General features: G+C 33.7%; 1 long non-coding RNA gene across 1 annotated transcript; it reads right to left on the bottom strand.

The window, feature by feature from the left end:
* Window positions 1-6,112: 6,112 nt before the first annotated feature.
* LOC148697471 (uncharacterized) lies at window positions 6,113-11,486 on the bottom strand. Its single transcript, XR_015961235.1, has 2 exons — window positions 11,187-11,486; window positions 6,113-6,351 (listed from the first exon to the last, which is right to left on the bottom strand). It is a non-coding gene; the product is annotated as an uncharacterized LOC148697471 (long non-coding RNA).
* Between the last annotated feature and the right edge of the window lie 312 nt (window positions 11,487-11,798).

Genomic DNA, 11,798 nt, shown 5'->3' with positions numbered 1-11,798 from the left:
AGAAGAAGAAACCAGCATCCTGGAGTGTTGGCCCTGCCTGATGTATATAATGAACTCCTCGAGCAGCTAGGCCATATATGTACTGCAAATCAGATGACAGGTGAGAGAGATTGAGGAACGGAGCAGAAAATAAAAAAGAAGAAGACAGAGCAAAAAAAAAAAAATGAGAAAATTAGAGTTGTGGGGGAGACTTCTAGAAAGATGTTTTTGATTTCTGGAAAGTATAGTTTAGTAGTGGGGAGTGGGGGAGACTACTCAATGCAGATGGAGAAAATTAAATTAATGACACATCTAGTATTATATCATTTTTTGTCATTTCACACAGTCATAGTTGTTTTACATTAAAGTTTACCAAACACTATAATACTGCTTTTTTTCATAAACGCTTTTACAAAAAAGTTTACCAAACACTCTGTTGCTTTACTTCACAGCTCCTTATTCTCACAACACAGCAGAAGTAGCTTTTTTTTCAAAGCATAGCAATACCAAACCAGCCCTTAGCAAGAAAGGAAGAAAAGGGCATGGGTGTTGCACGCGATTTGGGTTATGTTTTTTTTATTCGTTAAATTACATTTTACCATTCAAATTTGTGGTCAATTGCAACTTCATATAACGTCTTTAAAACATTTTAATTTCATACATAAACTTTGATTTCATTACAATTTCATACCTCCTTTAAAAAAGTCCGTTATGTTACCATTAAGTGATGACGTGGCATGAAGAATACTCATATCTTGGCGCTAACGTGGAAATAAAAAAATGCCATGTAGACTTAAAAACTAATAAAATATATATGTGGCCCCCCACCCACTAATTTTTCTCTTCCTCTACTCTCCTCTCCATCCTCCCGCATTTACTTTTACGCTGCAACAGCAGCCCAGACGCAGCACCACGGCGATGGCGCCGCTGTCCTCCGATCACCAACGACCCAAAAACTGATAGTAATAGAACCCTCTCTTTATACCCAGTCCCAATTTCTACCTTATTTCATCAAATTTTTGTTCCTGGAAGCATGCAAAAACCCAGAATTTGTTCATGTTGTCCGCGTTCTTCCACTCTGCCCCTTCAACATCGCCGTTTACGCCGATTGTCTCTAATCAATATCCGAAGCTGACCTCGTCAATACATGTTACACAAACGACTCATCGTCGCCAGGTTCCCCCCCCCCCCCAACGGCGAGTTGATCGCGTCCGCCGACGTCTACCTCGACTCCTTGCAGATCCGAATTTGAATTAACGAACGATGATAACGATGATGGACTATGACTGCTCGAGGTCTAAATCCTTGAGTTTCTGGGCCACCCCCTTGGTGGCCAGAGTTCGACGGAGTGAGAGACGATTGGCATCGGTGACGGACACGGAGGTGGCTCTCCGCATTCGATTGAGGCTTCGTGACTCTGTGGGAAAGCTTAATTGCAATAGTTAAATTTGGGAAAAAAATGTGATAACTTTTCTGCAAGGTTTTGAAAAGAAAGGAAGATTGGCTGCTGCGGTTGGCTTTGATAGTGACAGCCGTTGAGGCCATCGGAGGGGAAGGTTGGGCTCTGCATTTGTAGCAAGTTTGGGTGGAAATGGCGGTGGCAGTCGAAGATTTAGGGTATATTTTTATGAAAATGAATAAAATAATTTAAAATTTTTGAGTTTTAACAAAATTAACAAAATAAAAGGTAAAGTGAATAGTAACAGGATTGATTTTTTTGTGTAAAAATATGATTTTTCGTTAAAGTGATCAGTATCAGAGTTTTTCATTAAAGTTGTCTTTTTTTTTTTCTTTCTATTTTTTATGTTTTTAATTATACAAAAGAAAAGTAGTGATCTTTTTTTTAATTAAATATTTTTATAGAAGTTTGGTAGCCACATCATCATTTAACTGCTAACTTAACAGACTTTTTAACGGTTGTACGATATTGAAATAAAATAGAAGTAAATGTATGTGATTGAAATGTTTTAAAAATATTGTATGAAATTGCAATTACACCCAAACTTGAAGGTGCAAAATGTAATTTACCCTTTTTTATTTATTTTTTGGCTTATTATATTAACACCTCACAAATTGTTGAATAAACCTCACATAATTAATACACCTCACATTTTTTTTTTCAATTAAAAATTATTTTAATACACCCCCATTTACTTTCCCATAATACCCTCACACCCTACGTTCTCAATATACACCTTACATTTTTACATGCATCCCAAATTTTCTATACACCCCACATTTTTCAAATCTTATAAAGCTTTTAATTTGGACAAAAAATGCCGACTAGAATTTTGACAAAAGATGTCGCCTAAGATTTAAAGCATATGTGGGTTGTTTTCAATTCCAACATTAAAACCCATGTCGTCTGTTTTTAATATTTGGTGGTAATTTTAGATATTTAATTCTTTGTGTAATCCATGTGATCCCTATAAGATGAATACGAACATAGAAGCTTGAATAATGCAACAAAAGCAAGGTTAATTAAATAATTATCGATGTCATCAAAATCACTAAAAAGTATGAAGTCTTACCTCATGTGAAGCTTCCGAAACATTGATTTCGTGTTTCATTCGTCAAAAATAATTTTTCTCAATCAACATGTTTTTAGTTTTATTGGTTAGGGTTTTGTTTAACAATGGAGGGTCGGAAGGGTTTTGATAGTTAAAGTGTCATATCACGACCCGAGCCCTCACCACATTCTGTGCTTGACTCCACCGTAGCACAATATTGTCCGCTTTGGGCCCCAACCATGCCCTCACGGTTTTGTTTCTGGGAACTCACGCGAGCAGAACTTCCCAATGTGTCACCCATCCTGGAATTGCTCTCACACAAACTCGCTTAACGTTGGAGTTCCAATGGAACTTGAAGCCAGTGGGCTCCCAAAAGGCCTCGTGCTAAGTAAAGATGAGAATATACATATAAGGCTTACATGATTCACTTCTTTGGGCGATGTGGGATGTTACAATCCACCCCCCTTAGGGGCCCGACGTCCTTGTTAGCACACTTCTGGTCAAGTATTGGCTCTGATACCAAACTGTCACATCCCAGCCTAAGCCCCCACCACATCCCAGGCTCGACTCTACCGTAGCACAATATTGTATGCTTTGGGCCCCAACCATGCCCTCACAGTTTTGTTTCTAGGAACTTACGCAAGCAGAACTTCCAAGTGTGTCACCCACCTTGGGATTGCTCTCGCACGAACTCGCTTAACTTTGAAGTTCCAATGGAACCTGAAGCCAGCGAGCTACCAAAAGGCATCGTGCTAGGTAGAGATGAGAATATACATATAAGACTTACAAGATCCACTCCCCTTCTCCTGGACGATGTGGGATGTTACATAAAGAAGAAAAACAATGCATTAAAAGTGATTTGAGGTATATTTAGATAATTTTTTTTTTAAAACCTAATAAGGTCAAAATTGTCATTGCATTGTATGCTAAATAAGTTATTTAATACTAAATTTTAATCTGGCATGCATTCAACATTTTGTGGGGTGCTAATATAAAAAAACTATTTTTTTTTCTTGTTCTTATCATTAAATAAAGTTATTAGATGGTTTTTTGTTAAAATGCAAAGTTTTAAAGTATTTTTTATTAATTTTCCTATATATTAAACATTAAACATGAGTATGTGTGAGGCTCATAAAGGTTCATCATTTTCCTTCCGTAATTTTATCAAATATTTTTAATTTTTTTATAAGGTAATTTGATTAAGATGACCCAGTAATTTTCCCATGCTATCATCCATTTGGATGAAACCAATTGGATATTTTTGAGAAAAAAGCTTTTGTTTTTCTTATAATAACTAAGAAATAAAAGGAATGCATTATCCACAATTCAAATGTCCAAAACAACACAGGTATACTGAAAAATACGCTAACTTGCTTGTGCTTGTAACTTGTTTTTGGCATATCTCATGTTTGCACTTTTTAACTTATTTACATGTATAATAAGACAATTCTCATGCCGGCTGCTGCAGCTTAAGTCGTTTATCTATTCAGTTCAGTAATATAGAATTGAAGAATTCGAAGGTTTCAAACAATTCATCAGGTGAAACTAATGGCTGCTTAATTAAGACAAACAAAACGATGTTTCTCTTTCTCTTTTCATCAAGCAAACTAAGGCATAAGGGTCTCATGAGGCCTACAAAGTCATACGAAAAACTAATTTCAAGTCTTATTGTTATTAATGTCAAGATGTTGTCTATTTAATTAGTTGAAATTTGAAACTTTAAACGACGACTAATTGAACAAAGAATTTGAAGGTTGAACAATAAAAAGCACACGCCAAAAGTCATATATTTTGGTTTAAAATTAAATTAAGTTTATATTATTGAGAATGAATCCCACATTGATGGGAGGAGGAACCTTGCATGGACTCATAAGTAAGTTAGCTACTCTTAATGATTGGTTTTTTTGTGGAACCTCGACTTTTTTATGGTATCAGAGCAGATTGTCCCACATGCTCCACGTCACCCTGTTTGTGTTGTTAACATATTTATCTTGAAAATTCACCACACTTGAGGGGACGGTATTAAGAATAAATCTCATATTGATGGGAGAAAAGACCTTTCATAGACTTATAAGTAAGTTGGGCTACTCCCTATATTGCCAATTGTTTTTATGTTGGAACCTCAACTTTTTTCACATATCACCAGCTACTTGTATTTGTATTTCAATATTGTATTTGTATCCAAATTGCGTAGTTTCAAATTTATATTTAACTTATTTCAATACATATTTTAAACAAAGACCTTCCAAAAAGTGATCTCATTTTCATAATATGAGATAATAGGTGGATAGCGCATAACCACAGCTATTTCACATTATGTAAAACAAGATTCCTAGCCTTTTCTTTTTCTTGATTCTTGACTTATCTTATTTCAAATAACTAAACATATACTATTATCCCATTACATTTTTATTCAGTTTGGTCGAACCTCTGCTAATCTCTGAGCTGCCATCCCTTTGGCTTGTAACAAGCGTGAGGCCATTATTTGATTGCTTATGGCCTTTGGCTATTTATTTGATCCTAAATACAACACTGTAATGAAATTCAACAGTGGCTCGAACTTTATCTCACAACTATTAACTATTACTTTCTGTCATAAATAGTTAAAAAAAATGTAAGGCATAATTATGTCGTTTAAAGTGTGTTTGATCTTTTATTTATTTATTTTTTATTTGCTCTGTAGAGTTTGGTAATTTGATGTAGACCTTGTCGTTTGGTCCAAGCTATCATCAAGTGAATGGAACTGGCCATTATTTTACAGAAAGATAAAAAATAATAAAATAATAAAAAATAATAAAACTATTATCGTCCTTTACCATTAGATAAGAAATAGATAAGAAGAAGAGAAAACAAAAGCAGTATCGAATTCAAAAGTCAAAAACAGCTGAAGTATGCGCACGTTGGTTTCTCCCATGTTAGGGTTCTACAGTGATGATGTACACAAAAATCAAAGAAACTTTATCTTCTTTGTAAATTGTTTTATAAACATATATATATATATATATATATATATATATATATATATATATATATATATATCTCACGTTTGGACTTTCTTCATTACCTTGTTTGTGTACATATAATAAGACAACGGTAATGCCGGCTGCGCTGAGGTATTCAAAAGTTTCAGCTAAACGACTGCGATAACAATCTATCGAGACAAACAAAAACAACTTTTTACTCACTTTTCATTGAGCATGCAGAGTCATTAAGAAAACTAAAGTTTAAATTTTCAAGTCTAATGGTCTTAGAGGTTTTCTACTTAGTTGAAGGTTGAAACTTTTGAAGACTACTAATAGGAAACCGTTTCAGGTTAAGCAAACAAAAACAAAGAGCCAAAAGTCATAGATTTTGGTTTTCTTAAGATTAAATTCCACATCATCTAGATTGATACTATTCTTAGGCCATTAGGAAACAGGTTATAAGTGAATAAATCTTAGCAAACACTGAATGAGCAAGTCAAAATGTTGCATTCTTGCATTATATTTTAATCAGATGATTTCAAAAGAAGATTTTATGGTAAAATGTAAGACAACCATTGAATCAGTTATTTCACAGAATAACATCTTACTCTTTAAAGATTTTGCACACAAGTGTACTAAATTCAAAACGTAACAACAAGGTCAACAATTAAATTCTTCTATCGTGCTAAGAAATTCTAAGAAATAGGGTTTGAGAACATGCAAGAGACGTATCCGAATGGAACAAATTAGCCCGCACGCTCTTGGCGTGCAAATTCAAACTCCAACACGGCGCTTTGTGCAGCTGACGCGGAATGAGACCGATAGGTCCCCTCTTGTCCGGGGGCTAAACTACATAATTCTGATGATGGTCAATATACCCAGCGCCCACCCGATCGAACCTACAAAACCCAAAACCCTTTTCAAACTCTTCAGGACCCACCACGTCACCATAAGCACAAGCCACTGCATGCATCTACATGGATATATGTACCCATCATGCATGCATGCATGTCATAGCATCATCATGTATGTGGTGGGAGGCAACAGGAAAATGGCAACATCTAGAAAGGAAGCGGCCAAGCACTCAGTAGCAATTCTGAGTCGTGGTCATGGCTTAGTCAGATTTTAGGACCTCATTCATGACTCACCTTCCTCCATCAACTTTTTATTTTTATTTCTTTTTCCAGATTTTGTCTTTTGTAGTAATGTGATGAAATTGCTGACAAATGACAAATGCATTCTCAAGTTAAATTTGATTATCTTCTATTATTGCTAAATTAGTTAAATCCCGTAATCAATTTTGTAATGATTTTTGGTATGTCACGAGTCGGAAGGAGTTTGCTACCTCAACCATGATAAATTCGATCGGCACACCTTTACAATATGTGATGTGAATCGTCGCTTTCAAGTTTTGAGCATAATATTATTTTTGATGTGATTAAGTGTTTTAAAATTTGATGTGAAATTCATTCTTAACATACCATTTTATACGTGGTAAATTTTCAAGTCAAACATGCTGACAACACAAATAGAATGACGTAGAGCATGTGCAGCTATTGGGCTACGCACGTAAAAAAAATACTCTAATACAATGAAGAAATGTAAAGTTCCACCATAAACCAATTGCCAATATAAAGAGTACCAAACTCCTTATAAGTTCATACAAAGTCCCAAATTATCTTCAACAAAAACTATTCTAATTATTTTCACTTGCAAAATTTTGTTTCTATTCATTTTTTTATATTCTTCCCTTCTTTCTCACTATCATTGTTTTTCATCACCCCTTTCGCTCATGTATTATAATTGCATATCTCAAGCATAAAATGTAAAACTTAAAAACCAAATTATTATCAAACTGAGATATAGTAATTCTTTTGTGACAATTAATTTGGTACATTGTCAAAACAGTCGTCCCGTTATTAAGCAACTTACCAACCAAAATGTAAGTCAGTGTTTGGTAACTTCTATTTCTAGTAACCTATATATAATATAGTTCTCTTGTTAAAAAGCATATACGGTTTTAGATAATTTGATTTCAACATAGCACGTTAAACAGTCAATCGAAATAACAAATTAATTCATGCATGCTTAAGTGGTCCTAGTAGATCGATACTAGACCTGGCAATTTCTTACACGACCCGTTAACACGACACGTAAACGACACGAAAATAACGGGTTTCGGGTCAACACGATAACTAATCGGGTCATTATCGGGTCACACGATAATAACCCGTTAATAACGGGTCCTTAACAGGTTTACACGAGAGTGACACGCGGGTAACCTGTTTCGACACGATAAGAAAAATGCTATTTTGATGATTTTAATTTTTTAAACTACTAAAAAAAACTTACTATAAAATGCAATAGATATAATGAATATGTATATATTGTTTATTAATTATTATTCTATATAAACTTTAAATTTTAAGTTTTATTTATTTATTTATTTGTATAGTATATTATAGGCAAAGATTGAGATTAAAAATCATAAAACACATTAAAAATAAAAATATCAAGTAATATAAAAATACCAAACACATAAAAAAATTATAATAATTAATTTCCCACCTAATATTTCAAGAGTTTCATCCATTTCCCGCCTAATGTTTGGGAAATTTTGCAGCCTATATCCATTCATTTCCCGCCTAATATTTAACCCAAAGAAACTCTAAGTGTTAGTTAATGCATTGTTTTGATGGGATACGCATCCTATGAAACAAATTTCAATGATCCAACCGTCAAACTTGTTTATATATGCTTCGAGATCGCATACGCCAAAATTTGAAAAAAAAAAAAATTCAGAGATCAAGAAACGAGACAAAACTTTTCAACGGTTATAAACGAAAAATCACGATTTAACGGTTGTTTTAACTCTGATTTTGATGATTTTTTACAGCTATACTCTTTGACCCTATATGAATATAATGAATGAATTCGATCTTCAATTTAAAATATTTACATTGGTGGATACCACAAAATCTTATGTTATACTTGATAAAAGTATAAATAAACTCTCAAGTGTTAGTGAATTTATCATTTTGATGGGATATGCATCTTACAAAACTAATTTCAACGATCCAACCGTCAAACTTGTTTATATATGCTTCGATATCGCATACACCAAAAATTGCAAAAAGCAAACATTCAGAGATCAAGTAACGAGACAAAAAATTTTGACGGTTATAAACGAAAAATCACGATTTAACGGTTATTTTAACTCCGATTTTGATGATTTTTTACAGCTACACTCCTTGACCCTGTATGAATACAATGAATGAATTCGATCTTCAATTTAAAATATTTATACTAGTGGACACCACAAAATCTTATGTTATAATTAATGAAAGTATAAATAAACTCTTAAGTGTTAGTGAATCTATCGTTTTGATGAGATACGTATCCTACGAAACTAATTTCAATGATCTAACCGTCAAACTTGTTTATATATGCTTCGAGATCGCATACGCCAAAAATTGCAAAAACCAAACATTTAGAGATCAAGTAACGAGACAAAACTTTTCAACGGTTATAAACGAAAAATCATGATTCAACGGTTATTTTAACTCTAATTTTGATAACTTTTTACAGCTACACTCCTTGACCCTATATGAATACAATGAATGAATTCGATCTTCAATTTAAAATATTTACACTAGTGGATACCACAAAATCTTATGTTATACTTGATGAAAATATAAATAAACTCTCAAGTGTTAGTGAATCTATCGTTTTGATGGGATACGCTTCCTACAAAACTAATGTCAATGATCCAACCGTCAAACTTGTTTATATATGCTTCAAGATCGCATGCACCAAAAATTGAAAAAAACAAACATTCAGAGATTAAGTAATGAGACAAAACTTTTCGACGGTTATAAATGAAAAATCACGATTTAACGGTTATTTTAACTCCGATTTTGATGATTTTTTATAGCTACACTCCTTGACCCTATATGAATACAATGAATGAATTCGATCTTCAATTTAAAATATTTACACTAGTAGATACCACAAAATCTTATGTTATACTTGATGAAAGTATAAATAAACTCTTAAGTGTTAGTGAATCTATTGTTTTGATGGGATACGCATCCTACGAAACTAATTTCAACGATCGAACCGTCAAACTTGTTTATATATACTTCGAGATCGCATACGCCAAAAATTGCAAAAAACAAACATTCAAAGATCAAGTAAAGAGACAAAACTTTTCAACGATTATAAACGAAAAATCACGATTTAACGGTTATTTTAACTTCAATTTTGATGATTTTTTACAGCTACACTTCTTGACCCTATATGAATACAATGAATGAATTCGATCTTCAATTTGAAATATTTACACTAGTGGATACCACAAAATCTTATGTTATACTTGATGAAAATATAAATAAACTCTTAAATGTTAGTGAATTTATCGTTTTGATAGGATACGCATCCTACAAAACTAATTTCAACGATCCAACCGTCAAACTTATTTATATATACTTCGAGATCGCATACGCCAAAAATTGCAAAAAACAAACATTCAAAGATCAAGTAATGAGACAAAACTTTTCGACGGTTATAAATGAAAAATCACGATTTAACGGTTATTTTAACTCCGATTTTGATGATTTTTTATAGCTACACTCCTTGACCCTATATGAATACAATGAATGAATTCGATCTTCAATTTAAAATATTTACACTAGTAGATACCACAAAATCTTATGTTATACTTGATGAAAGTATAAATAAACTCTTAAGTGTTGGTGAATCTATTGTTTTGATGGGATACGCATCCTACGAAACTAATTTCAACGATCGAACCGTCAAACTTGTTTATATATGCTTCGAGATCGCATACGCCAAAAATTGCAAAAAACAAACATTCAGAGATCAAGTAACGAGACAAAATGTTTCGACGGTTATAAACGAAAAATCACGATTTAACGGTTATTTTAACTCTGATTTTGATGATTTTTTACAGCTACACTCCTTGATCCTATATGAATACAATGAACTAATTTGATCGTCAATTTAAAATATTTACAGAAGTGGATATATACCACAAAATCTTATGTCATGATGATCTATGAAAATTGAGGATTTTGTAAAAGGAATAACATGTAAGCTTTGAGTTCCATTGGCAAGGTTACATGGTCGTTTAGATTTTTAAAACCCTCCAAATCTCATGAACAATGTTATTTATTTTAGTGAAAAATTAATAAAATTAATAATAATTATTGTAGAAGTGTGAAAAATGTAATCACTCGTAATAAAAAGCTTTACAACTTTCATTAAGGGGTCAACTCCGAAATTTAGTATGTATATACTGATTTAGTATTATGTTTTACATTTTTTTGGGTCAAATTATGTTTTTCATTTTCATTTTTATTGATTTAAAATATATTTTTCTTAACGGGTAACGGGTCGGGTCATATTACCTGAAAATATTAACGGGTTGATTTCGGGTCGGGTCATATTACCCATTTACTTTAACGGGTATTACACGACACGACCCGTTAAGCTATCGGGTATGACACGAAAACGACACGAACACGAGAAACACGACACGAATGCCAGGTCTAATCGATACAATGCAACACTACCTGTTAAACTACATGTATTTGTTGGAACTTTACAATTAGCAAGAACCCTAAATTACAATACACATACATGTATCTGAACAAGAACTTGGCTATGAATTCAACCGAAATGCATTTGTTAGAAAGAAAGAAATAACTCTCACCTTTGGGTAGGTATGCCTTGACGTTATGGACATTGACGCAATGATCAAGCACCATCACATTGGGGGACAATTTCAGAACTCAAGAAACAACGATGGGCATCTTCATTGGGTAAACTTGGATGGGCATGCCTGATAAAGTCATGGAACCGTGAATAAGGAAATATCTTCTACTCAATGGGGACCTTATGTTCTCACTAGAACAGGGCTAGTTTTCAGAAAATAGAACGTATTCCTCTTGAGTAGGGACAAATCCTCTTATAGATGTAAACCCTAACTGTTTCCTCCTATCACGAAAGCAGTTTGGCAACCAGCACATCCAAAAAAATTCCAACGTGAGGGCTATCCACTTACTGGTATGTCATCCTGTTGGCGCTAAAAATTACAAAGCCTACGTGGCACGTAGGCGAGTAACTAATAAGCTAACTACGTCCTTCGGTTGAATGCGGGGCGTGCCAACTCGTCGGCCGAGGAGTAAAATTTGTTGATGTTGCGTTGAGTGCGTTGCTGACTTCTTTATCTTGCGATTGCGGCCGAGGAAGGAACAAATCTCGGCCTTTGGATTCTCGAGCCTGAAGACAAGGCTGCTAGTTCTGCGAAGTTCAATATCAAATT

Source organism: Pyrus communis, chromosome 4 (assembly GCF_041283825.1).
Source record: "Pyrus communis isolate YQ-2024b chromosome 4, ASM4128382v1, whole genome shotgun sequence".
NCBI lineage: Eukaryota > Viridiplantae > Streptophyta > Magnoliopsida > Rosales > Rosaceae > Pyrus > Pyrus communis.
The sequence above is the reverse complement of the archived record's forward strand: the minus strand, read 5'-3'. Positions and strand labels throughout refer to the sequence as shown.